Genomic DNA, 24501 nt, shown 5'->3' on the forward strand with positions numbered 1-24501 from the left:
AATACATTCTCCATCTGTGCTTGGTGTTTTTTAAAGGTAAAATGTTTTCGCAACAAAGAGAAGCATCGTGAAAGCCAGGGTCAACCACAAGACCGATATGGCGGTCAGACCCTGAGACTCTTACAGAAGACAAAGAGTGGCCACGTTTTGTATGCTCATCCCCCTACGCACCAGTGGTGCCCATCCTGAGCACATTTCTGCACCCATCCCCACACCTGGCCTCCTGTCTTCAGCAACCAAGTGTGACATCTAAGCTCGGATATCTTTTGACTTCTATTTTCACTGTGAAGTAGGAGCTGAATTAGCTTACTGAGAGAGACGGAAGATGGAGTATAATATGGAATTTGAGAAGATTTAAAATACCAATTTTATGACCTAGGGGAAAGGCAGGTAGAGGTAACAAGCAATGGCAAAGGCCTTGAAAGAGGGATTTGCTGGCTTGCTGGAGGAAGAGTAAGGAGGCCAGAGTGGCCAGAGGGTGATGAGGGAGGTGAAAGGTGGGGTCGCAGAGGGAGCTGGGGGTCAGATCCTGTGGGAGGGATCGCAGTGGTCCAGGGCAGGGATGCTTAGGGTGGTAAAGGGGGAGGTGGTAAGGGGAAGTCAGATGCAGGTTATATCTCGTCCCAAATGATTTGTAGATGGATTGGATGTGAGTTCTGAGACAGGGCCAGGACGGTGCTGAGAATTTTAGCCTGAGTAGCTAATTGAACGGTGGTGCCATTACCGAGATGGGAAAAGGTTAATGAAGCAGACGAATCTCTGGCAAGACTGATGGGGAAAAAGAGAGAAGATGCACACATGCATAATATGAAGTTAAATGAGAGATACTACAGATGAAGTAGATTTTTAAAATGATAGAAGAAAATTTTAAGCAACTATAAGTCAATATATTAGTAAACTAAGGTAGAATGGAAAATGTTTGGAAGAGAATATCAAAATGTAAATTTAAGTATGACAAAATCAATAGCTACTTTAAAAATTGAAATAATTTCCATTATTGCCTTACCTTCTAGTATATATATATATATGGACATAAATATGTATGCGTGTATACATATAAAATAAATATATAAGTAAATATTTCTAAGCCTAGTTTGTTTCATATATGGATTTTACTACTTTTGAGAGATAATAACTTTGTATAATTTTTAGAAACAGAAAATGAGAGAAAACTGTCCAATTTATTTATAAGGGTGGAGGGAGAGTAGTTGATATTTTCTGCTTTCCTCACCATCTTAAATACCAAACCACTTCACCTGTATGTGGAACTCCTGCATGCCTTCCCACAGGCTGGCAACGTCTATAGTTGTTTTAAAGATTTTGGGGGTGTTTCTGACTTCCTACAGTGATGAGCTAGTTCTGTGAGACCTAAAGAAAGAAAGAAGGTGGGTAGGGGGCTCAGGGCAAGTACTGGGAGGTATGTGGAGAAACAGTGGGATGGGCACCCCCTTAATACGTTCTTGGCTGTAAAGACAACTAAACACAGGTCTGTTCTGTTCTATATCCAGAAAAACTGGATGTGTCGTCTTTTGGCTTGAGCCTTCCTGCTGGAGATTCCTGATGAAAGTTTTTACAGCCCTTTCTTCCCTTTCTTCGGTCGGAATCTTGTTCCTGTTTTGCGGAAGTGCGTGGCCTACAGTCTGTCCACCTGGTGACTGCAGGGCCTTCCTGAGTCTTTCTGCCTGGATCAATTGCATCCCCAACAGCTGCCCTGTGACTGTGGGGAGTGCCCCTCCCTGGGGGCTCTCCTGTCATCTCTCAGTTCCATCCCTGAGACACGAGCTCCTTTCACTCTGAAAATGGGGTGGATGTTGGCCTTGGGCTCCTTCCCACCATCTGGGTTTATGAAATGCAGCTGAGTGGCAAGTGAGACCTTTGGAAGGTCTGGGCAGTGACCTGCACAGCAAGGCAGTCTCCCTGCACTTTTAAAAGGTGGCAGGCCATCTGGCCTGGCAAAGACACTCACTTCACATTTCCACTGGAACACGACTGAAATCATTTACCATTAAGTTCTATTTGAATAAAATGGTAGTAGACATTTAGGTAATATTACAGAGCAATAAATGTTTAAGAGCCTTAGGGGTACTAGATTTCCAAACGCAGTTCAGACTCAGATGCTAAAAATACTTCATGTATATATATTATATTATATATATATACATAATCTTCCATTATATATATTATATATATGTATAACCTTTTTCAGACTTTTGGCTTTTGCGCATGTAATGGAAGAATTTTTTCCGTCTCCTTTTCGTTCACATTTTGAATTGTTTAAGAGTTTCCTGGCTACAATTCCCTCCCTCTCCCCTTTTCCTTTTCCTTTTTTTTTCTTTTTTTTTTAACCACACTGGGTAGAAGAAGCATGAGGGAAATGTAGTTAAAATTCAAAATGCTTCCCCTTTATCATTACCATGAATCAACACAATAAATGAGCCCCTTCAGAGCACGGTAATAAGAATTTGATAAATCATCAGCCAAAAATTAACTAGATGTCAAAACAATCTTTGGGAAGTGTGATGGATTAGGGGTGATAGCAGCAATTAATCTCCCAGCATGAGTTCACCGGAGAGACACAATGTAGGGAGATGGATGGGGGGATCCAGGCCTTGCAAGGTCAGGACTCTACTGAAAGGAGTGGGTGGAGGCTGGAGGGAGGGAGAGGAGAGAGAGAGAGAAAGAGACAGAGAGAGAGGGAATGAGAATCATCTGAGTCTGCAATACCCAGGCATCCAGCAGCTGAGCTAGAGGTCAGTTACGTGCCTTTGAAAGCAGTCTGCCTCCAGCTGCTCTCTCTGATGAGGCAAGCACTTTTCCTCTTGTGCTAATAAATGCCACAAGTCGGCTCATGGGGCTCAACACATGGCCTCCAAGAGTGGGAGGCGGCGGAGGGCTTAATTTACAGAGGGGTAGCTCCTTGTAAACAACCAGGAGGGAAGGGGTCTGGGAGGAGGTGGCAGGAGGGGCGGGAGGCGAGGGAGTCTGGGAAAAGCTAGAGCGGTGACAGGAGTGCTCCGGAACGCAGAGTTCAGTTCTGGATGTTCCAGGGCACAGCCCAGGGAATATTGATGGTTCCACAGAAAGAGGAGGAGAGCCTCTGCGGGCGCCAATAGCATAAATCTCCCTCTTTTTGACAAGCCTGTCTCTTTTCTTTGCTTTTTTTTTCCCCAGTAGAGTTCACAATATCTGAGCAAATGGCACTTTGGGAAGAAGATGCAGAAGAGCCCCTGTTTCCACTTTTCTGGAGAGGCTGGAATCCTCAAGTAGGGTCACATCTCCATGTTCTGCGATCACAGGCTCATAGACCTAAAATGGAATATGTAGGCTGAACTGGTGGGGTGGTGGCAGGTGAGTGGCAGTGGGAGAGGGAGGTAGGTGGAGAAGGAGGGACACAGAGCTCCATTTAGTCCGAGGCAGGATCAGATCTTCCACTGTCACGGGAAACCCTTCACACTAGTGGGGGCATGATGAGAGCTCCTATGGGTCCTATACGATGACTGCAATATTTGAGATGCACTGGGTCAGACCGTGGGAGCTGGAATTCCTGGATTGTTCCTCTAATCCCCTAGGGAAGTAGAATTCTTTATTACCAAAGATTGCTGGAAGATTTACCTGGCCAGAGCTTTGATGCTGCTCCTATTAAATTTGTGCTTCCTAGCTAGCTTTACAATAAGCATAAAACAATCATAATGTCTGACAACTGTCAAATGCTTTTTTGTTTACAGAGCTCTGTGAGGACCCAGGGTCTTCCCCAGGGGACCCTTGATATTTTTTTATGACACACATTCCTAGTATACAATAATAGAACCCTAGAGTTTAGCCATAGTATAGTCTATTGGAAACTCTTCAGTTCTCACATAAAGTAAGTCAGGCCAAGAAGGTTGACTGATTTTTCGGGTATCACTAAACCGACGATCAGGAAAAGAACACCTGTGGAATTCCCCAGCCCCACTGCTAATCCTGTCAGCTTTGCCTCAGAGGGCATTTCTCATCTTTAAATTCTCCAGCTCTGGTATTGGAAGTGCATTTGGGGTTGGATGACTTTGCATTGTTTCCAACCCAACCCAACCTAAATGCGTAGCAACTATCTAGAGCTGACCATTGTTTAAAGCAAAGACTTAGCCCTCTCCTGCTGCCAGGAATGAAGGATGGTAACCTGGTCTGGTCTTCAAGATAATGAAGAAAACTTGCGGTATAACCAACCACTGGAGAATGGAAATCTTTTCCTTGCTACTGACTCGCTGTTGACCTTGAGCTAGTTATTTAATCTCTTATCTGTAAGGGGGAACACTCATCATTCTGCCTCATAAATTGTAAGGATCAAATGAGTTTTGTGAAAAATGCCTCCATAAGTGTCAGTTAATGTTCTTCTGGACATGACAGCTTTGTCCTCTCTCCATCATGCCGGGGAGCTCCCCACTGGTGCCACAGGTCTGAGAGGACAATCTGGCTCGTCTCTATGACTAAAGGCTGATAGGAGGAAGTCTCCACGCTACCAGTGAGGAGGCTAAGGGTGCTGGCACCGGCCACGCAGGCCAGCTGGCCTCCCACATTCTGGTCAGTCCTGTGTTGGAAGGCCCCAGGAATGTCGTCCTCTTTTCCACATTAGTCTCCAGCACCGCTCTGTTTTCTCCCCTGAATAGGCTACCTCACCAAGGATTTGGTGTCCAACATTCAAACAATATCCTGCTTTTGTGTAGTACTTGATTCTTTCTCAAGTACCTACTCATAAATTATCTTTTTCTTTCATAAGAGTTTTGATTAACCCAGGCCAGTCATTCTTTTCTGTCACTTTCCCGTTAGCCAGCCATCATGGGAAAATTTCTGGATTCTTTTGATAAACGGGAAACATAGTCCCAGGCTATTTATTTTTCCTGCCATCATATTGTTTCAAATGATCATGAGGGCGATGAGTTTAGAAGTTTTGGCCTTTTACAGAGGTCCTGCAGTTTTATCTGCAGATTCTGGGTAAGGGGCAAAGTAAGTGGGTTGTTCTCTCCTCAATAAGAAGAGAATGTGAATATCAATGGATTCTGGAAAGCTGAAGTTGCTCTTTGGGGCTGACAGTCCCAGACAGTCCATAGCTGTTCTTGTTTCATTGGTCAATACAGCATCTAGGATTTTAACAGAGATTTTGTGCCTTTACTATAATCACACTTATAAAGACTGACAGACATACACACATATGCACAAACCTACATCCATGGTCATATAGCCAGTCACATGTACATGGTCACATATACTCACAAATGTAAATACACACAGATGCACATGGTAACATCCATAGAGCCACACACAGAGACACAGGTACATCCTCACACAGTCACATATACAAACAAAAATACACTGATTCACAAACACACACACATACCCACTCCCACATAGACAAGGTACCAACCCAGAAAAGAAAGACAGCAGAGACTGCTGCAGCATGCCAACCTGGCTGGGTCAGGAGGATGAGGAGGTAACATCCTTGAGATCAGGTGCTGGGTACCATCCCTAATCCTTTGCTGCAATTTCTGGTGCTAGATCCACACCTGGGAGGCTTACTAACTATTGTTTCATTGACCAGCTCAGGAACAGATCCTCAGCAGGCAGGTGTGCAACGTCAAGGTCAGAATCAGAATTGTTGGAAGACATAGTGTTATGCATTGAATTAATTGTGTCCCTTCAATAAAGATATGTTGAAGTCGCAATCCCTGGTACCTCGGAATGTGATCTTTTTTGGAAATAGGCCATTGCAGATGTAATTAGTTGTGTTAAGATGAGGTCATACTGGAGTAGGGTGGACCTCTAATCTAATGACTGGTGTCCTTACAAGAAAAGAAGAGAGACCCCTAGGGGGAATGCCACGTGATGACCAGGCAAAGTTTGGAGTAATACGGCTGTGAGGCAAGGAACACCAAGGATTACCAGCAAACCCCAAGAAGCTAGGAAGAGGCAAAGAGGGCTCCCTTACATGGATTCTTAGCCTCTAGAACTGTGAGATGATAAATTTCTGGTGTTTTAAGTCCCCCAGTTTGTGGTACGTTTAAGGCAGCCCTAGGAAACTAGTACACATGCAGAATTTGAAAAGAAAAAGATGTATTCAATATTTTACTATAATGCTGTATTTTGAAAATCAATCAAAACAAAATCCTCTTGTTTTGAAAGGACAGCATCAAAAATAAGGCACCGCACATTCTTTTAGGCTGGTGCATGTAAGGAGAAGACATAAGCCCTCTGCTCAAATCCTTGGATGAGTCCTCTTTTCCCCAGCATAGAAGCTGAGCTCCTCATGGTGGCCTCCGAGGCCTGCTTCACCCACTCCTGGTGCCTCTCTGACCTTGGGCCTCACTTCTGTCCTCCTTTCTTGCTCCACTGCAGCCACACTGGCCTCCTCCTTTTTCCTCAAATACACCAAGCAAGGTCCCATCTCATTGCCCTTGTACAAGTCCTCCTTGCCTGGAATGTTCTGGCCCAGATAGCCTCCTAGCACACTCCTTTAAGTCTTTGCTCAAATGTCACCTTCTTGGTGAGGCCCATAACCCCTAAAAGTCACCTCCTCCCAATTGTTCTTACTTTGTTCTATTTTTTTTTCTGTAGCACTTAGCACCTTCTGGCATACTCTGTAATTAACTCACTGTCTATGTATATTTTCTGTATTTCCAAGAGGATCTTAGCTCGAAAAAAGCAGGAACTTTTTGCTTCTTTGCTTCTGTTTTGTTCCCTGCGCAGTGCCTAGAAGAGTGTCTGGCATATACTGGGTGCTCAATATATCTTTCTGAACAAATGGAAGCTGTTCTTCTGCATGTCCAATTTTTATGGATGTTGCTCTCGGGAAAGTGTCAGAATTCCTGGAATTTAATGCATTTAGGTTTACCCACAGGAGACATAGGTTTAAAAACTAAGAAGCATGAAGCTAGGCAAATTGTGGCATTGAATGAGAGGCTGTACCGGCCAGTGAATGGAGCCCTGAGCCGGGGCCCTGGGTGGCTCATCTATAAAAGACAAATGAGCCAACAGCTGTCTACTCCCCACTTCCTGGGGGATGTTGGGAGGATGAAGGAGATGATGCATTTAAAAGTTCTCTGAGGTCCTTAATCAAAAGGCATGCTATGGAAATGGAGTGTTATTACATAAACTAAACCCAGAAGTGTATCAGGAAATAGCCGAACTGAATCACAGCCAGTCTCAGAGTAATTTTTTTCCCTGAGAAATTTATTTAATAGAACAGCCTACAAAACTATGATGCAATTTTCTTTCTTATCAAAGTGTTCCTACCTTCTCAATTTCAGCACAGGTGCTATTTTCTTTTTTCTTAAATGGTAAACAGATCCACGATAGAATTTCTGGATTGGACTGAGAGGTGGGGGCTGTGCAAATTGCTGGGCCATGAAAATGCCTTTAGAATTTCTCTTCTTTTACAGCATTTCTTACTAAAGGGAATAAAATGTATTACTCAGAACAAGTGGCTGAGTATTTAATTCTGTCAAACCTGAAAGCATTTTTTGTTTCATATTTCAAGTATTCTTTGTTGTGTAGATGTTGAGAATTAAACTGTGCGACATTACTTCTTTTTAAGGACAGTAACTGTAACGTGAACAGTAGTTGCCACCGTCAGAACTACTGAGTACAGACCCTGGATACTATTTCCTTCTTCCTTTGGCTAGTCCTCATGCTATTTAGTGCCCTCTGCTGTCTGGAGGAAGCATGGTAAAGCTTTGGGTAAATTACCTAGCCTATTTACATCACACACAGTGTTTTTTTACTTCTGCAAATTTTAGTGCAAATATTAACTGACACCCATTACAATTTTGAATCCTACTAAGGTGCTGTTAAATCACTCTCACTGGCCACCCCACTTGTTTAGAGAAAGCTGTTAATAAGTAAGGGTTAATTTGCAAAAGTTGATTCTCTGTTCTTTGTTCCTGCTTTGAGACTATGTCCCCAGTACAGCTGGCCCCTGGATGGATAAGGTGGAGAGCAGGGGAAATCAGGGCAAAGGTGTCACAATTTGTAAAGAGCTACGTCAAAGTACAGTTAGTACTTTGGTACCAAAAAAGGACAGCTCTGGAAAGTTGCCTGTTCAATCTTGCTTGAGTCTCATAGATAAATCCCCAATCTTATCTGTTTATAGTTTAAGGCTTTTCTGCAACTTTATCAAAACATATTTATTCTTTGATGATTACTATTTTTTTAAAAATTATTTTTATCTTGAGAGGTAGCATGATATAGAAGTAGTTTAAGACTTTGGAAGTCAAAGTTGGGTTAAAAATCTGTATTGTCCCCTTTATTAGCTTCAGTTTTCATAACTCTAAATGTGGAAAATAATACCTCCCCCATAGGATTGTTTTGAAGATTAAAAGAGAAACTGTAAAAAAAATTCTTATTGAAAGATTTGGCATGTTATAGGTATCAAATAAATATTTTTTTCATTTCTCCTTTATGTTTGATTTTAAGTCCAAGCTCAAATTATCTCTTTATTTCTAGGTTCAAATAAAGGACTTCTTTGACATCTTTATCTGTTTTCTTTAATATAATAATATCCTGGCTTGTTGGTGGGTCAGGAGGAGAGAGGAAAAGACAGAAGAGAGAGAGTGTCCAGGCTACAGGGACACTTAAAATTATGATTATTTTGTTGTTGTTGATGCTGAAAATGTGAAACAGGAGGACATTAAACTGGGAGAGCCCTCTAAAATGTATTGTTTTTCCCTAAGAAATATGTAACTTGGGCTTAGATAAGACATCTACCTAAAAGCAAGTAAGAAAAAGTCACTCATCTGGAGGGGAAGTATTTTTGTGTCTAAGATTTATCAATAGTTATGTAAAACCAGTCTTGACTAAAATTTAAGCATGGAAATAAATAACGTCTGCTTAATTCCCACTAATGGGCTAAAGCATTCAGTTTTGTGATTTTATTTCCTGTTACCCTGAAAATTCAGAGGCTACCGCTAAGCAAATTAGCCTAGGTTAGAAGCCAATACTTTCCCTGTCTAGCCTGAGAGTCGATGGATTGGTGAGCAAAAGAGAGTTGGCATCAAGCACAAAAAGCAGTTATGCCACCTGTCATGGCCTCCTGAAAATGCCTTCTGGAGAACCAGACGCATCGTTTTTTGGAAGCTGCTTTAAACTTCATAGAGTTTACCCTTCATTTTAAATATCTGGTAAAACACTGAAAAGTTCTTCCAAATGAGGTTGTGGAGTTCTCAGTCTGTGGCGTCTTATGATCATCCCCAGCCTGGGTGATTGGAGATGTTTGCTGGTGCCTAGAAGCAGGGTTCTAAACCGGATGCTGTCTTCAGCACCTCGTCAGCACTGGAGTTCTTTGATCGTTTGGCATTTGTGCCAGAGTGATGGAAATAAAGTGAGGAAGGGTAGGTGGAAGGAAGTCTTGGCGTCATTAGCCTCTGGGTCCATATTCACACTTACCTCAACATGCCTCAACCCTCATAAAACCAGTGGAAGGAAGCAAGCAGCTGGGCCTTGAAAGGGGATTTTGCACTACGCTGGGACGAACCAGTGGCACAGAGGGAAATGAGTTTTGAAAAAATTGTTTGTATTTTGAAAGAACTTATTATTTGTGAGACTGGACTGTTATAATTAAGCCATAGAAAATATCAATAAAATTGTTAATGGCAGAAAACTCCTGAGTCTCCCATTATTATGTATATAAAATTTCTACTGAGGTCTATCTGTTTCTATATATTGTATGTCCATTTTTGTCTGGTGATACATACTGTAATAAAAAAAAATCATGGGTTTGAACTTATCTGGGTTTGAATTACTGCTTCACAACTGGCAGTGTGACTGTACACACAATTTATTCATTCAATATTTACTAAACAAGTGCTATGTGTCCTGTGGTAGGGGTGTGTGTGTGTGTGTGTGTAGTGGTACAGAAATAAATAAGATGTGTAGCTAGCCGTGTGTTTTGGTAGGAAGCACCGAAGAAAAGTGGAAATACGCACCAGAAGCTATAGGGGCTGAAGACCACCAAGCTTGGATTGGAGTGGGGGGCGTTCAGGGATGATTTCCTGGAGGGTGACATTTGAACTGCATCCTTGAAGGGCAGCAGAAGCTAGCAAGGTTGTGTGGGAAGGAAGGGAGGCAGGAATCACACACATTGCAAAGCACGTGCATGATCATAAAGAGCAGGAAGGCCCAACATAGTCATGAGGCTGTAGGCAGCTCTGTGTGGCAGGAACATTGGGTAGAGATGGTAGTGTAGTGACAAGAAAGGGTGCTGGGGAGGGGAGCAAAGGCTAGATTATGAAAGTCCTTGCACAACATTCTGAGGACTTTGACTTCTCTTCTTAAGGTGATGAAGACACTTGAAGCATCTTAAGAAGTGGACTGATGCCCTCAGATTTTCAGCACAGAAGGACCATTACAGAGGTGGTATGGACAACTGACTGGAATAGAGAAGCTCACGCATCTGAAGGCTTGTGGGAGACTGGTACTTTATTGCAGGAGTGAGAGTCTGAGATGTGTGAGAGGAATGTAGGGGTTGCTGTCAGACAGTGTTTGCAGAATATTTAAGAGTTGATTCTCTCTTCCAGGGTGAAAATGGAGTGAGAGAAATAGAATCTGAGTTCAAGCTTGGGGTTCAGCAATCCGTAGGCAAGGTAGAGGAGGAAGTGCAGGTGAAAAAGAGACAGGAGCAGTCAGGGAGGGCGAGGAGAAGCTGGGAGGGCTGGTGTCATGGAAGTCAAGAGAGGAGGTCCAAGAAGGCAGGGTTAGCGGTGTCAAATCCTTCTGGGAGGCCAAGTGGGTTAATTAATGAGACCATTCAGTAAATATAAGACCATTGATGATAATTACTGATAAAAATATTCTGGAGAAAATAAGAGTGACTGGGATTGACAGCATAGGTGGCTATCTGGCGAACGGTCTGTTGAAACATCAATTTTCCCACTGTGCGTTCACCCACATTCTCTGTTTTTGGTGTTAGTGAATAAGAGGTCCTTGGAAATTGTTGCTTTTCATCTCTATTGTTGCAGAAATTTGACCTTCTCTTCTTGAAGCCACATAAGTTAAAGGATTTGCACTCAACCCTTCTATTATAGCCACCTAGAGAGCATCATTACTAAGAGAGAAACCATCATGTTATTTTGCCTTTTGAAAGCACAGAGTAGGCAAGAGGGCCACATTTATTTACTCAGTTCAAAGAAAAAAAAGAAAGACACACTGTGATCACAATTTCTCTAAGCAACACCATAAGTGCTATTATCTTCTGTGATTATTTTGACTTGATTTGAAATGTTTATTCAAATAGTTACGTGAATGACTAATCAAAAAGATTGTGAAAACTGCCTTACATGTACGAAACACCTTCACAATAATAACAAGGTTTGCAGGGAACTTATATTGTGTTTTTAATTGCTTTTGTCAGTCAAAAATATCAACTGAGCACCCATTTGAAGCTGAATGCTGCACTTGAACTGGGTGATGGCAATTCAAAGAATGCCCAGGGAGCCTCCATTAGCCTGCATACTTGGGTCACTCATGCTCTGATTAGTTAGGTTTTCAGGCGAGCTCCTGGTGGATCCTTTATGAACTGTAATAATTTTTGTTTCAACTCTTTAAAAAAGCTTGGTCAACCTTTCTGGAAAGATGGTGACCCTTGCACAGGTGTCTAGCTCCCTCTCTTTCTGATTTTAATTGAAATGACCAGCATAATCTAAACATAGGAAAAACCCTGGTTTCGAGGCAGGAAACAGAGGGGGGAAGTCATCCACATGGGGAACACTTGAAGAAATTTCATCTAGACACAGTCCAGAAGAGCTGGCGTTGACGTAGAGAAGCACCGGCTCTGGACCAGAGGATTGGGATGCCATTTCCAGCTTTGCCAACAACGGAGCCGCTGAACCCCACAATTCACCCCTCGGTGACTCAGCCTTCTCATGAATAAACTGAAGCTGCTGGATCGAATAATCCCCAGTGTCATCTTCAGCTCCAGGTTCCTGAGACCGCGTTGGTTAAGGCACAGTGAGTATAAAGTGGTGAAGAGCATTAGTTCTACAGTAGACTACATGGGTTCAAATCTCACATCTTCCACATACCAGCTATGTCACGTTGGACAAGTTACTCGAACTCTCCGAGCCTCAGTTTATTCATTCATCTGTAAAAGGGGCATAATAATTCCTTCATCTCCAGATCGTTGCAAAGACTAAATTAGATATGTGTGTAAAGTCCATAGCAAAGTGTCTGACACATCTTAAACATTGAATAAAAGTTATTATTACCATCATTATTATTCAGGATGCCAAAGGAACATACCAAAAATTTGTAATTACATTTGCACAGACCTATATCCATAAATTCAATCTCCACAAATCCTATTTGGAATGAGGTAGAAGATATATATACATGCATATATACGTATGCATATATATATACTTACACCTTTTTGTGTGTATTATAAATCATGTACCGTATACACATACATATGAAAAATATATTCACACTTGTGATAAGGAGTTGCTGGAATGATTAGAGACCAAAGCTAAATAAGATGAACTTGGGATGGTTTTCAATAGCATGTGAATTTTAAATGTTGTTTTGATAAGATGAAAAAAGTCAGTATTGGTTAAGCAAGAGTCTGATCAGCTTGCACAGAGAGACAAAAAAAAATAGTTGGCCAGTTAATTGGTTTAATTGACACAGTTAGTAAAAATTAGCAAGTATGGCCAAGAAGAGGCCTTAGGAGCTGCCTGGGCCAGTGGAGACCCTGCACTTGACTTTCCCTTTCAAGATCCAGAAACATGTTGGCCATAGGTTCATCCTCTGAGGCTGTCAAAAGCATGGGTCACAGTCCCTACTGCAGTGACTCTGCCACACTCTCTGACTGGTCTATTACCCTCTGTCTGGCTAGAATCCCGAACTCCCAAGACAGAATCTAATTGTGTCAATTAGTTACCATCCAGTATGGTGCACTCTTACTGGACAGACGTCTTGAATCAGACCACCTCTTGGGCCGTGCGTGTTGTTACGGGTTGAGTAGTGTTCTGCCAAAAGGACATGTTCAAGTCCCAAACTCCAGTACTTTAGGAGGTGACCTTATTTGGAAATAGGGTCTTTACAGAGGTAATCAAGTTAAAATGAGGTTGTTAGGGTGGGTCTTAATGCAATATGACTAAATTTGGACACAGAGACATCCATAGAGGGAAGATGGTGGGAAGAGACAAAGGGGAGTGCCTGTGAGAACAGAGACAGAGATGAGAAGTACGTGTCCACAGCCAAGGACATCTGGAACCACCAGAAGCTGCGAGAGGCAAGAAAAGATCCTTCTCCTCCAGTTTTCCCAGGGAGCACGGCCCTGCTGAGACCTTGATTCTGGACCTTTAGTCTCCGTAACTGTAAGACAATAAAGTTCTCTCGTTTTAAGTCACCCATTTGTGGGACTTTGTTATGGCTGCCCTAGAAAATGAATACAGGTGTCCTTCCTAGTCTTGTTGTTTGTGGCCAGGATGGCAGTTCACATAACCCCGACTCTGGTACCTCCCAGCGGGGAACCGCTGACGGCAGCTGTCCTGGGAAGGAAGCTGTGGGGATTGCACGAGTTTAGTGTTTCACAGATTTACCAACACAGACCTGATTTGGTTGAGATGAGGCTTCAACAAGTGTCCAAAGAAGTTTTATGCTTTGATATTTTATAGCATGATTCATTCATGTTTGTATGGCCACTCAATTGTATGACTAGATAACATTTCACCAACAGACTGTGACTTCCCCTAGGCCAGGGACTGTGTTTTGCTGCTGGCAGGCAGGGTAGTGTAGTGTTGTGGCTAAGAGCAGAGCTTCTGGAGCCCCGCAGTCTGGGTATAACCCCTTCCCTCCACTTTCTAGTTGTGTGACCTCAAGCATGTTACTTAACCTCTCTATGCTTCACTTTCCTCATCTACTAAATGGAGATGATCACAATAACACTTACCTCTTGATCTAAGGATATTTTTGGTAAGTTATTTTATTTAAGGCACTTAAAACAGTCCTGAGGACAAAGTAAACCCTCCATCAATGTTATTGGTGCTATTATATTAGTTTCCATATTCCCCAGAATCTAGCATGAGCCATGACATGGATTATGAGCTCGATGGATATTTCTTGAGTTAGACAACAAAAAAATAATGTGGTTTTCAGTAAAATTATTATGCTTTGCCAAAGTGATGGAGGACATACCAGACAAGTATTAGGGGATTTTAACAGGCAGAAGTGTGGTCTGCAGCATTCACAGCAGAGACCTGAAATGTGGGCCTAAGTGGTCATGGGATCTTCACGTTTTTTTAAAAGGAGAACTGGGAACCGGGGTTCAGGACTGAGGCCCTCTGAGTCCTCATGTGTCTCTGACTTCTTTCACTGGGATTATAAGAGGCTCAGGAGGGAAGGCCCTGTAGAGAAAGACTGTTACACACCTGCTGGATTGATAGAAGAGCAGCTTAGTCACCAGCACTCATGATTCATCGCCTCCAAATTGATCTGGGAAAGAAGTCTTTAATCCATTTCAGTATGAGACAGAAGGGAAAACAATTAGCATGAACACACTGCGAAAATAAAAAGAAAAATGACCCATTGCTTTTCAACTGAATAATGGATGCTTTTTTTCTTGCAAAAAAACCCCAAACAAACAAAAAAACTAAAGACATGGCCCTTTCCTTACTAAGCAATGTCTAAGTGCTTTTCCCTCCCACTGTTGTTTCCAAGCCATTACACTGAAGTTTATTCTTTGCTTCAAAACTCTGGCAACATCTGTTTAAACTTCTGAAGCAATGTCGACATTGGCAGGCCACAGCACCTCTGCCTAATATCACAAAAAGTGTATATGGACTATCAGCCAAAATGGCTAGAAAGAAAGGCCCATTGGCAAGCTGGAAGTTCTCATGTGTTGCAATCCACAGAGATTCTCCCACCTAGAGAGGCTTCCACTCACTCTAGTGTGTAGACACAAGTCTTTACAGCAAGTCTGAATCTTGTAGTTCATCAGTGTAAGCACGCACCGTTGATTGACAACTCTTCCTCCTAAAAGGAAAGGGGGAGGAAGGAGGTATTCTTTAGTAAGGGCACTCTTGAGGCTGTGTGTATTTTTAGGTTTGAGCTCTATGTAGTGCAGACTGGCTGTGAGCTGGAGCTCAGCCTTCTTGTTTAGTCACCAGATAATTAATTATCCAGGAACGTGGTGCCGTATCATCAGGGCCAGGTATGCCCCTCATTGCTATACCCCCTCTTTCCTTGGCCTAAGGAGCAAACATTCTCCTCCACTTAAAATGACATGCCAGTGGCAGTTCGGGCTGTGTGAGTACTTGGGGTCTTGGCTGTAGATGCCTCCAGAGGGCGGCCCCTTTGGGACTGGGCAAGAAAGACTCATGTTCAGGCCAACTTGATAATGTGCCAATCTCCTGAGCAAAAGTTCTTTTTCCCTTGTCCTCATTTTTTCCCTCTGAGAAACTTGAAATCCTAAGTTAAGTGTGCCTCTAACACTTTCAAAAGATTATCACTTTCCTCTGTGTCATCCTTAAAATTTTATCATTGCCTTCAACTCCACCTCAGTTTTCAGGACGTGATCCCATTCTTTTCATTTTGAAAATAGCTTGGGGCCAAGATGGAAAAAGAAACAACCTGCAAACCAATTTTTAAGCAGTTTTTAACTTACCCAAAATGTCAAGTTATTGCACCTTTTAAATCTCAATAGATCTATTTGTAGAAATTAGACCAAAATCAGCAATTTCCCTGTTCTCCTCTTCCCTCCATCACTCTTCCAATGAATCCATTACAGAAACCCTCCTGTGACCAGGGGGCTGTGGGAGGCTCTGTAATTGGGTGTAATCAGATCCCAGAGGAGCTTTTCCAAGGAGGCTGAGATTCTTTTGACAGAAACTTTTGAGAGTGGAGTCGATATAATGAAGTCCAGAGTTTTCCAGACTCCTCTTAATATATCCATCATGTCCAGCCCCATCATTGACATGTCGACTCTCTTGTTTCTGATTTAAGCTGTCAGACTCAGTAAAATTGCCCCAACAGCTTTAGCATATGTGGCAGAACACTGACAAGATGTTACTTACACCTAATTAAGGCTGAGAGTATAATAAACAATCCCAGCATCCCAGCAACCTAATTTCCTCTGGTTTCAAGTTTTCTGGATCTTGACCTCAGCACTTTGAAATTCAGGCGAATTTGATACCAGGATTCTTAGGGATATTGCAGTTGCCACACTCTAACATAAAAACGGAAGATAAGAGTGCAGCAAAGAGAATTTGAGAAAGAGGTGAAGTCACATACAGGGCCAGAATGGCTATCTGACCTGATAAGAAGCTGTGGTTGGACTGGACGGTCTTTAGTTCCCCTCTGCCATTTTCACTGTCTCTGCAGTCGGGGATAAAGCCAATAGGACAGGTAGTAGATGAGCAGTAAAAAATCTCTTGCTGGAAAGGTGGAGAGGGGGAAATGAATACTGTGCTGAGCGCAGTGACTGTAGAATGTGCTAAACTCAATAACAAGCAAAATTGTTCCAAACAGTCATTATTAAAAAGGCCATGGGATATGCTCCAGGGGGAAGAAAAAATCCCCGCTGTTCTAGTAATTTAAAACAAGTTTCGATGGAACCCTCCGCGGTGATGCGGCGTGGAGTCTTTCCATCTTGGCCTGGGCCGGAGACTTGTGGTTGTCCCATCCTGACTCTTTCCTGTCCACCTTTGTCTCCTGCTGACATAAGACCTCTTTGGAGCACTGACCGTTCCCTCCCATCCCGCACGGAGTGAGTCACCCATGTCAGGATGGAGGGCAGCTTGACCTTCTCTACTCCACCCCTTCTCGAACCCCCCAGTAAGAATTCACAAATCCAGTTAAGGGGGAAATTTTGCCATTTCCTCTGTGGAACACAGAGGTTTTATGTGATGACAAGTGAATGGATTTCTTCTCTGCTGAAGTCTCCAATTCTCACAGAATTGCCAGAGGCAGGAAAAAAAAAATCAGCACTTTGGCAGCAATAAACAGCCTTTTGCCTTCAAAAATACTTCCAGATTTGTTTTTTACTCTCTCTCTCTCTTTAAAAAATTTTCCTTTTGTGTGTGTGTAGGAGGGAGAGTGATTTTTAGTTTTCTTTTGCTTGGTAGGAGATGAGGAAAGATTTGCGGTGAATCACACGCTGTCCGACTCCTTGTCCAATGGATCCGAGGCTTCTCCCCTCCTTCCTTGCCAGCTCCAGTGTCTCCTGAATTCCTTGGCAGGGCCCTGGACTTGTAGAGAGTTAGTTGCAAAGCACATTCATCCTCCAATATCTAAATGACCCAGCCAGGACTCGAGAAGAACTCAATTTCCTGGCCTGACATTTTTGGACTCTGATCACTCCAGGTGTTGGGACCATTCAGGAAATAAGAGCCAGAACATGTGAGCATGTTTTTAAAAAGAACACAGAACACTTGCTGGTGGATGACCCAGACACTTAGCCAGGCTGTTGGCCCGCAGCAGAGTGAGCCCTGGGGGAAAAAAAAAAAAAAAAAAAAGGAAAGGAAAGGTTAATAATTATTGATAAAACAAAATGAAAAGCTTCAAAGAGTCGTGTGATTTGAAAGGAGAAGCTCTTTTTGAGCTTCCTATGAAACCGGGTGACATCTCCCCTGTGGGGTGCATCTGTGGGTTATTTCAGCATTGGGAAGGAAGGGAAAAGGGAGAGTGTTTAATAAGAGAGTTACATGTTTTGTTGACTTCATCATGGAAAGTTCATTTTAATAAATGGAAGGCTTTTTTAGTTAAGTGTAGTTCAGCAAGAGAATGGCTTTACCTTGGCAATGGCTGCTGCTCACAACAGCACCTCCTGAGGCCGTTGGCGTTTTCATTTACTAGAGAATCTGGTGTTCTACGTTCTTCCTTTCCTTACCTCCTCCTGGGACAGAAGACTATCAAGTTCAAGTCTCCTTCTGAAGCTGTCTGAATGGGGCCAGCCCTCTAGCTTTCTGATTGGCATTGTCTCCAGCCTTGCTGGGAAGGCTGAACAGCTTCAGGTAACCACAGACGTTTTGAACTGGAACGATTTTGGGGTTTATCTTGTCCATCATCACACTCCTTACACCACCATTTAGGAGATTAGGAAACTGAGGCCCAGAAGGGTTACATGAGCTGCCAAGGTTCAAAACTGATTAGGAGCATAATTAAATCCCACACCCAGAGTGTGATCCTCTTTCCTTTACCAGCATGTCTCAAAGTGTGTTCTCTGTAATAAGTTTTGTATTATGTTAATAAATTTTATGCAATAGGAGTCAGAAAGAGAGAGAGCTTTAATTAAAGAAATTTAGAGAATATTGGGTTAAGCTAAATTAAGCAAGTTTGTTTACAGAAAGATTTCTCTTATAGTATGCTCACCCTTCTTGGTGCAGCATCTCAAAATTTACTACTTCTGTAGAACAGGCTTTAGGAAACATTTCCCAGCATTCAGCTCAGCCCTTTTTTGGTTAGTTAAGTTAGCAAGTTGCTTGCTTTCACTCATCTTGGCCTACAGCTTTTCAATTGTCAACTGCCAGGACAAATGTTCTATTTTGGAAAGAACCCTAGTCTAGGGACATGAGCCCTCAATCCGTCAGTTCTGCCACATCTATTCCTACCTCCCCACATCAACTGTTAATCTCTCTCGACTGTAGTCGCATTGTGTGTAAAATGACGGTGTGGACTCAGTGATCCATATGGTCTCTTTGGCTCCTTTACTATTCCTGAGTTTAGATGGTGCTTGTTTTGTGGCTGATTCCGGAAAAATGCGAGGAGAGAGATTCGCCCATCACTCAGGAGGCTGATCTCAAGCTCTCAATACTCGGGGATTTCTGTTTTTAAAAAGGTTCTAAGTAGAAACTATCTCAAAGATGAGACTGCTTCATCATTGACAGCCCAGAATTCCAAAGTTCAAAGTTTCAGATGAAAATTTAAAAAAATAATTAGAAAAAAGGTAATCCCCTAAGTGTTTATACTTCAGGGAAAACAAAGGCACTTTGAATTCTGGATCAAAATCCATGTTAGAGTGCCATTTCACTCCCGTGCTCCAGTTCACTCCCTTCTTAATCCCTTATCTACATGCACAGTCTGCTGTCAGTACTTGGGCTGGAATTCTGGAAGGTGACTGACAAGTAGAAAATAGAGTCTCAGTCCATTTCAGCAGAGGTATGATTGGTAGCAAGTAGGGTTGAAAGAGGTGTTATAGAAAACAGAACAAGTGAATGCCCCTGGCTATGGAAAACTGTCTTAAAGCTTATAGGCATCTCACTCAGCTACTAAGATTCCTTCGCTACTTGCCTGAAGCCTTAGGGCTCCTAGGCCATCATGGGTCATGATTTCTCCTCACCAAGTGCCAGTGGTGGTGAGGTAACAATGCAGGGAGGAGTTAGAGTAGTTTCCTTCCCAACTGCGTGCTTGAGGTAGGTGTTCTTCAAGAAGAGGAGTCCTCTTGTGATCCTGCCATTTTTTTCTAGCACTGTGGGAAGTTCTGGATTCAGACTTTTCCCCTTCAGCTTGCTCATTCTCTGAAAGGATTCCTCTGATGAGGGAAGTGGGTGGTGGCCCTCCTGTCAGGGCTGGGTGTAAATTCTCCGGGAAGGCTGGCTTTGCTCCTCTCGCTTTGTCCTTGGCCCTTGTGTTTGTCCAGGGCTCTCTGGTGTCCCTTTCTTGCTTTTTCTTTTCCAGCTGGGCTGTGTGTGCACTTTGGGGAGTCAGCGGGAGAGCTGATGGTTGCTGAGCCCCAGTCATTCATCAAGCTGATGGAGCCATTTCACAGCCAGGGCTGCTGCTCGCTCATTGGCTCTTGGGAACTGCCTAATAAAATGACAAGAGGCAGAAGTTTATTTCCTGTCCTGAGCTCCTGAGAGGAATGGGATGACGGGGTGGAAGAGGGCTGGGGCAAGGGCTGGGAGTGGAAATAGGGGAAAAGAAAACAGACTTTGGGGAAGCTGAACTGAGGAGACGGGGTGATATTTTGAATAGTGAGGGTTTGGGGATTTTTATAAACCATAATCCTAACTAGTCAGACTAAAATCCATTGCCTCCCATAAAGATATTAAACAATGTGTTCAGTGAAAGGGACTTCTGAGAAAACTGTTCCTTCAGTCTGAGGTTACTTTGTGACATATGGTGCCATCTCCCTCTCCTTAACCCTGGACTCAGCTTCCCGCTGGCTTTTTTTATGAAGGGACCTTTGAATCCCAGGGGTGGGGGTATGGTTTTTGAGCTGCTGCTCCCCATTTCCTGCCAAACACCTGTCCTGCTTCCAGGAACAATCTGAATCCAGCCCTGTGTTGACAAACCCCAAGATGGATACAGTAGGTGTTTACCAGCAGGGACCCAAACTTCCAGCCCATTAATCATTGGGGCAGACGGAGAAGCTGGGTCCCTTCATTCCTGATGCTCCCATATTTTGTGAGCACTTCTAACATCCCACAACTGGCAACAATTCTCTAAAATTCAAGTTTCTCTATTGCTTTCTCTTCCCTTCCACAGACTCCAGTTTTGCCTGCCCACCCACTAGCCTTGGTTACTGGGTCTTTTGTTCTGCCTGGGGCTGTCTTGCTAATCAGGGTATGTCATATGGGAGCTATCAAGAGAGTACGGGTCTGCCTAACAAGTTGAAAGCAGGCAAAATCTGAGTAAGCTTTCATGATTCTGTGACAGAGAGGCATCCAAGAGAAGGTAGACAGGGCCTATGGGCGATGTGAGACACTAAGAATGGAAACCTGCTAATTTTCACTCAGGGCTGGTGATGGTTATATTTACCTTGACTCTCCACACCTCTCAATATGGAAATGCTTGGGAATTTTCCAGCTTCCCAGATCCCTTCCTGCTTTGAAATGGGCCATCTCTTTCTGGATTGTGGTTGCCTGGGAAACTGTAGCCCAGCTTTGGCCTCAGAAGGCATCTCCATGGGCTTAAAAGTCTTTCCGATTGCTGTCCTTCCAGTAGGGGCCATCGCTGAGAAAGCCATCTCTCACCGAACTGCCACATTTCAGCAGCAAAAGAGAATGAGGGAGGAGGCTGTGATGATAGGATTGGGGTAGGGCAGCATCAAATTTTTTTTTCTAAAAATATCTTCAAGATCAGTATTATATTATAATCTCCTAAAGGAAATAAAATGTATCCTTCCTTCCTTCGTTCATTCGATAAAATACTGATAAAATTGTTCTAGGTGCTGCTAATATATGAATAATAATAATAATATCTTCAAAACTCCACTTTAGCCTACACCCTTATGAGGAGAGCCAGACAGTAACAACACACAGATAAGTAAACATGATGATTTTTTTATGTAAGAAGCGCTGTCTGAGTGCAGAACACAGTACACTGGTCTCAGAGTTTCTTTTACCCCAATTAGTCTAAAAATGAAATTTTGGTATCATGCTTTACAACTAACAAGACCTTTTCACATATACGTCACACTGTCCTCATGACAACGTCATTGTGGGCACAACAAGTATTATTATTGATGAAGTAATGAGGTGTAGAGAGTTAGGGACTTGCACAAAGTCACATGTCAAATAAACTATAGAGCCAGGCCTTGACACCAGATCTTCTTACTCCAAATTTAGTGCGACTTCCTCCATCCTTTGCCACTTCTCCTCATCTCCAAGATTATGGAGGCTGTGAGATCTCCTCTGACAATAGTCAGGGACTGAGAGTTAGGAATAAAGAGGAATGTTTGTTAGTGGGGGAGGGCTGTGGAGCCGTTCAGCCAAGAATGAGTTTTTCATGAGAGCAGGAAAGTTCCTTAAGTGGCCTTTGGCTTAGCAGAGGCTCTGCTTCATCTCTTCTTGACGTTGTCCCTGGGAAGAGGGGAGCTGGGGTGGATGCAATGGGGAATGTGGGGAAAGTTGTCATTTCAATGTTGTCTGTTATCCATCCACATGGCCCCTGGGGCCCTATTTTCAGACTTGTCTGCTTGCCCAGAAAGGGGCAGGCCCAAGTTTCACAGAAATTAGAAGCACATACACTTGGCCTAACCAACAGAAATGATGAAGAGATGCATGCTGGTTCAAACCAGTGCCTTCAACACTCAAGAGCAGGGGGGGACCTTTTTTCTGCCTGCTTCAATGCGAAGACCTCTAATTAGAATCAGAGCTGCATAGAATATTAGAATTGCCATGAATTTTAGAGATGACAGTCCAACTACTTCATTGTACAGACAAAGGACTGAGAGGCAAAGTGAGTTGGCTCGAGTCATACAGTGATTTATTTAATCCTGGAGCTGGGACAGGAATACAGACCTCCTGACTCCCGACCTAGTGCTCTTTCCTCCCCATCTGGCTGCCTTTTGAGTTAGCCACAAAAATCAGAGCTTGGTGACAGCTCAGGCAGAAGAGTGGTTGCTGGGCTAGAGGCCGTTTTCCACCATCACCTGTGACTGTTGTGTTCAGCCTCGCGAACACCTCCTTGAAGCCTCTGGCAGCTTGGTCCTGTGATTACTGCAGAGAGAAGGTGGTAAATCAAGGTCTGTGTGGGGAACAGCATCATCAGTTCTGGCATGTGTATCTAAGCAAGAAGTGCCTCTCAGGAAGGACCTCACTCCCTGTTGCAACTATATCATACCTTTAACAAAAAGTCACTTTGAGGTCACTGTTTTTTGTCCAGTATTTCAATACATTAAATGCAATTACTTCATTGTTGATTTACCTGTCATTACAGGCATGTGTTTGAACATGATTTATTGAGTGAGTTTTGTGCCAGTTGACTTGCAATAGATTGCACAATATTCAAAGGGGCTCATTTGCTTGGCATTACATTAGAGGCATGATGATTGCAACACAAAGCAATGTAAATGAATTCTGAGAGGCTCCATCATTCATGTTGTCATGTACTGAATCCTATTATTATTTATTACCATAATTGTACTGTGTTTCCTGGGGCGATAAATTAGGACTGATGGGCCCCGCTGACAGTCAAGGGCTGGACTTGCTCTATATAATTTAATAGGGATACTGTAGGGTCTGTGTGTTTGGAGGCGATTTTGGTAATGGTGAAAATGAAAGAGAATTTTTTTTAGAAAAAGTACAAAAACCTTCCAAGGTTTTTTTTCCCCCGTCTTTAGTGCCTTGGCTGCGTTTTAAGGCATTGATAAAAACTGAACTATAGGGAAGAAAAGTTCTGTCTTTCAACACAAGATGGTTAAAGCTCATGGCCTCATGCCACTTTTCCACATCGAGAATGCTGACAGGTGGTGTTAACTCTCACACAAGCAGGGCATTATCATGCACAAGGAAGCTAGAACCGGCTGAGAGCTCAATGGTCAGCACGACAGCAGTCATATTAACATATTAACATATAAAGCTGATGGACTCTGGATATCTCATCTAACAGGGCAACGCTTCTGAAGAAACTGAAAGGTATGTTTTCCTGGAACAACAGAGAAGGAGCAGCACAGATTATAGATAGAAAATTGCTTTACAAGACGTTAATGTGCTATGCAAATACCAGCGTAAGATACTATTAAAATCATACAATGCAAGTGCTGGAAGCCATCTTAGAGATGACTCAGCTCAACCATCTCACTTTACAGATGAGAAAACCGAGATGCAGGGAGGACACAGCCAGCAATTAGAATGGTCATTAGAGATATCCTGCTAACCCAAATCATATGAAGATTATCATCAACTGGCCTTTGGGTTTGAGTGACGTCAAAGAGAGCTGAGGAGTAGTGGAGTATAGAACTGGACATTAGCTCAGGGGATGGTCAAGGGAAAAGCCCCAGATAGTCTTAAACCTCCCCTTGGATCTCTCTTTTGTTTAACGACAAAGGAGTAGACTGTGAATAAAGCTAGAAAGTAGTTGTTAGTCAAATGCTGCTGGCCAAGAATCTCTTAGAATCCACATTTAGCATAATCCTATTGGATCAATTTTATTTCAGGAAATAATCAATCTGTCTTTGACCCTGGGTCACAGGTCAGGGATTTCATCACGGCCTGGAAAGAAACTTTTTGATAGTTTATGCACATGCCTGGGGTGCTCTGTCTTTATCTACTGCAATCACAAATATCCTGTTTGGGAGCTCAATGTATGTAAAAAAGGGGATCCTGCTGAATGAAACTAGGAAAGAGGTAGAATTCTGTTTAGGGAGTTAGGGAGTTAGGAAAGAATTGAAACCAGAGTCGGTTTAGGCTGATAGACATAATCTTCTCAGTAGAGACCTCATCTAAGTAGTTTTATTTTCTATTACTCAAGAGCTGAGAGGAAAGATTTCATCCTATTTGCCTGAATTCAGCTGTGTTTCTATGTGGCACTAAATGGTTTTATTCAAATTGATTCAGGCAGTGCCATAAAATCGATGCATTGCCACCTAGTCAATCAGATTGGGTTGTTAAAACAAGTGAACTAATCAGCCACTTCTTAAAAATCAGATCAGATCATCTGTGTGTGATTCTCCTGTCCCCTGGGCAACTGGCATTATAGTCAGAAATCAGCCCCAAACCTCCTATAGTTCTGACCCACCTTAGCCCCATCCCTACAGCTAAGGCACCAAGAAATGGCTCCACGTTTGGCCAGTGGCACACACGATCCAGACAGCGC

At 42.9% G+C, this 24501-nt stretch overlaps 1 long non-coding RNA gene across 1 annotated transcript; it reads right to left on the minus strand.

Moving 5' to 3' along the window:
* Nucleotides 1-10422: 10422 nt before the first annotated feature.
* Nucleotides 10423-16442, minus strand: LOC123281487 (uncharacterized). Its single transcript, XR_006521016.2, has 4 exons — nucleotides 16277-16442; nucleotides 14909-14997; nucleotides 14394-14522; nucleotides 10423-12103 (listed from the first exon to the last, which is right to left on the minus strand). It is a non-coding gene; the product is annotated as an uncharacterized lncRNA (long non-coding RNA).
* Between the last annotated feature and the right edge of the window lie 8059 nt (nucleotides 16443-24501).

The sequence above is a fragment of the Equus asinus genome, chromosome 27, assembly GCF_041296235.1.
Source record: "Equus asinus isolate D_3611 breed Donkey chromosome 27, EquAss-T2T_v2, whole genome shotgun sequence".
Taxonomy (NCBI): Eukaryota; Metazoa; Chordata; class Mammalia; order Perissodactyla; family Equidae; genus Equus; species Equus asinus.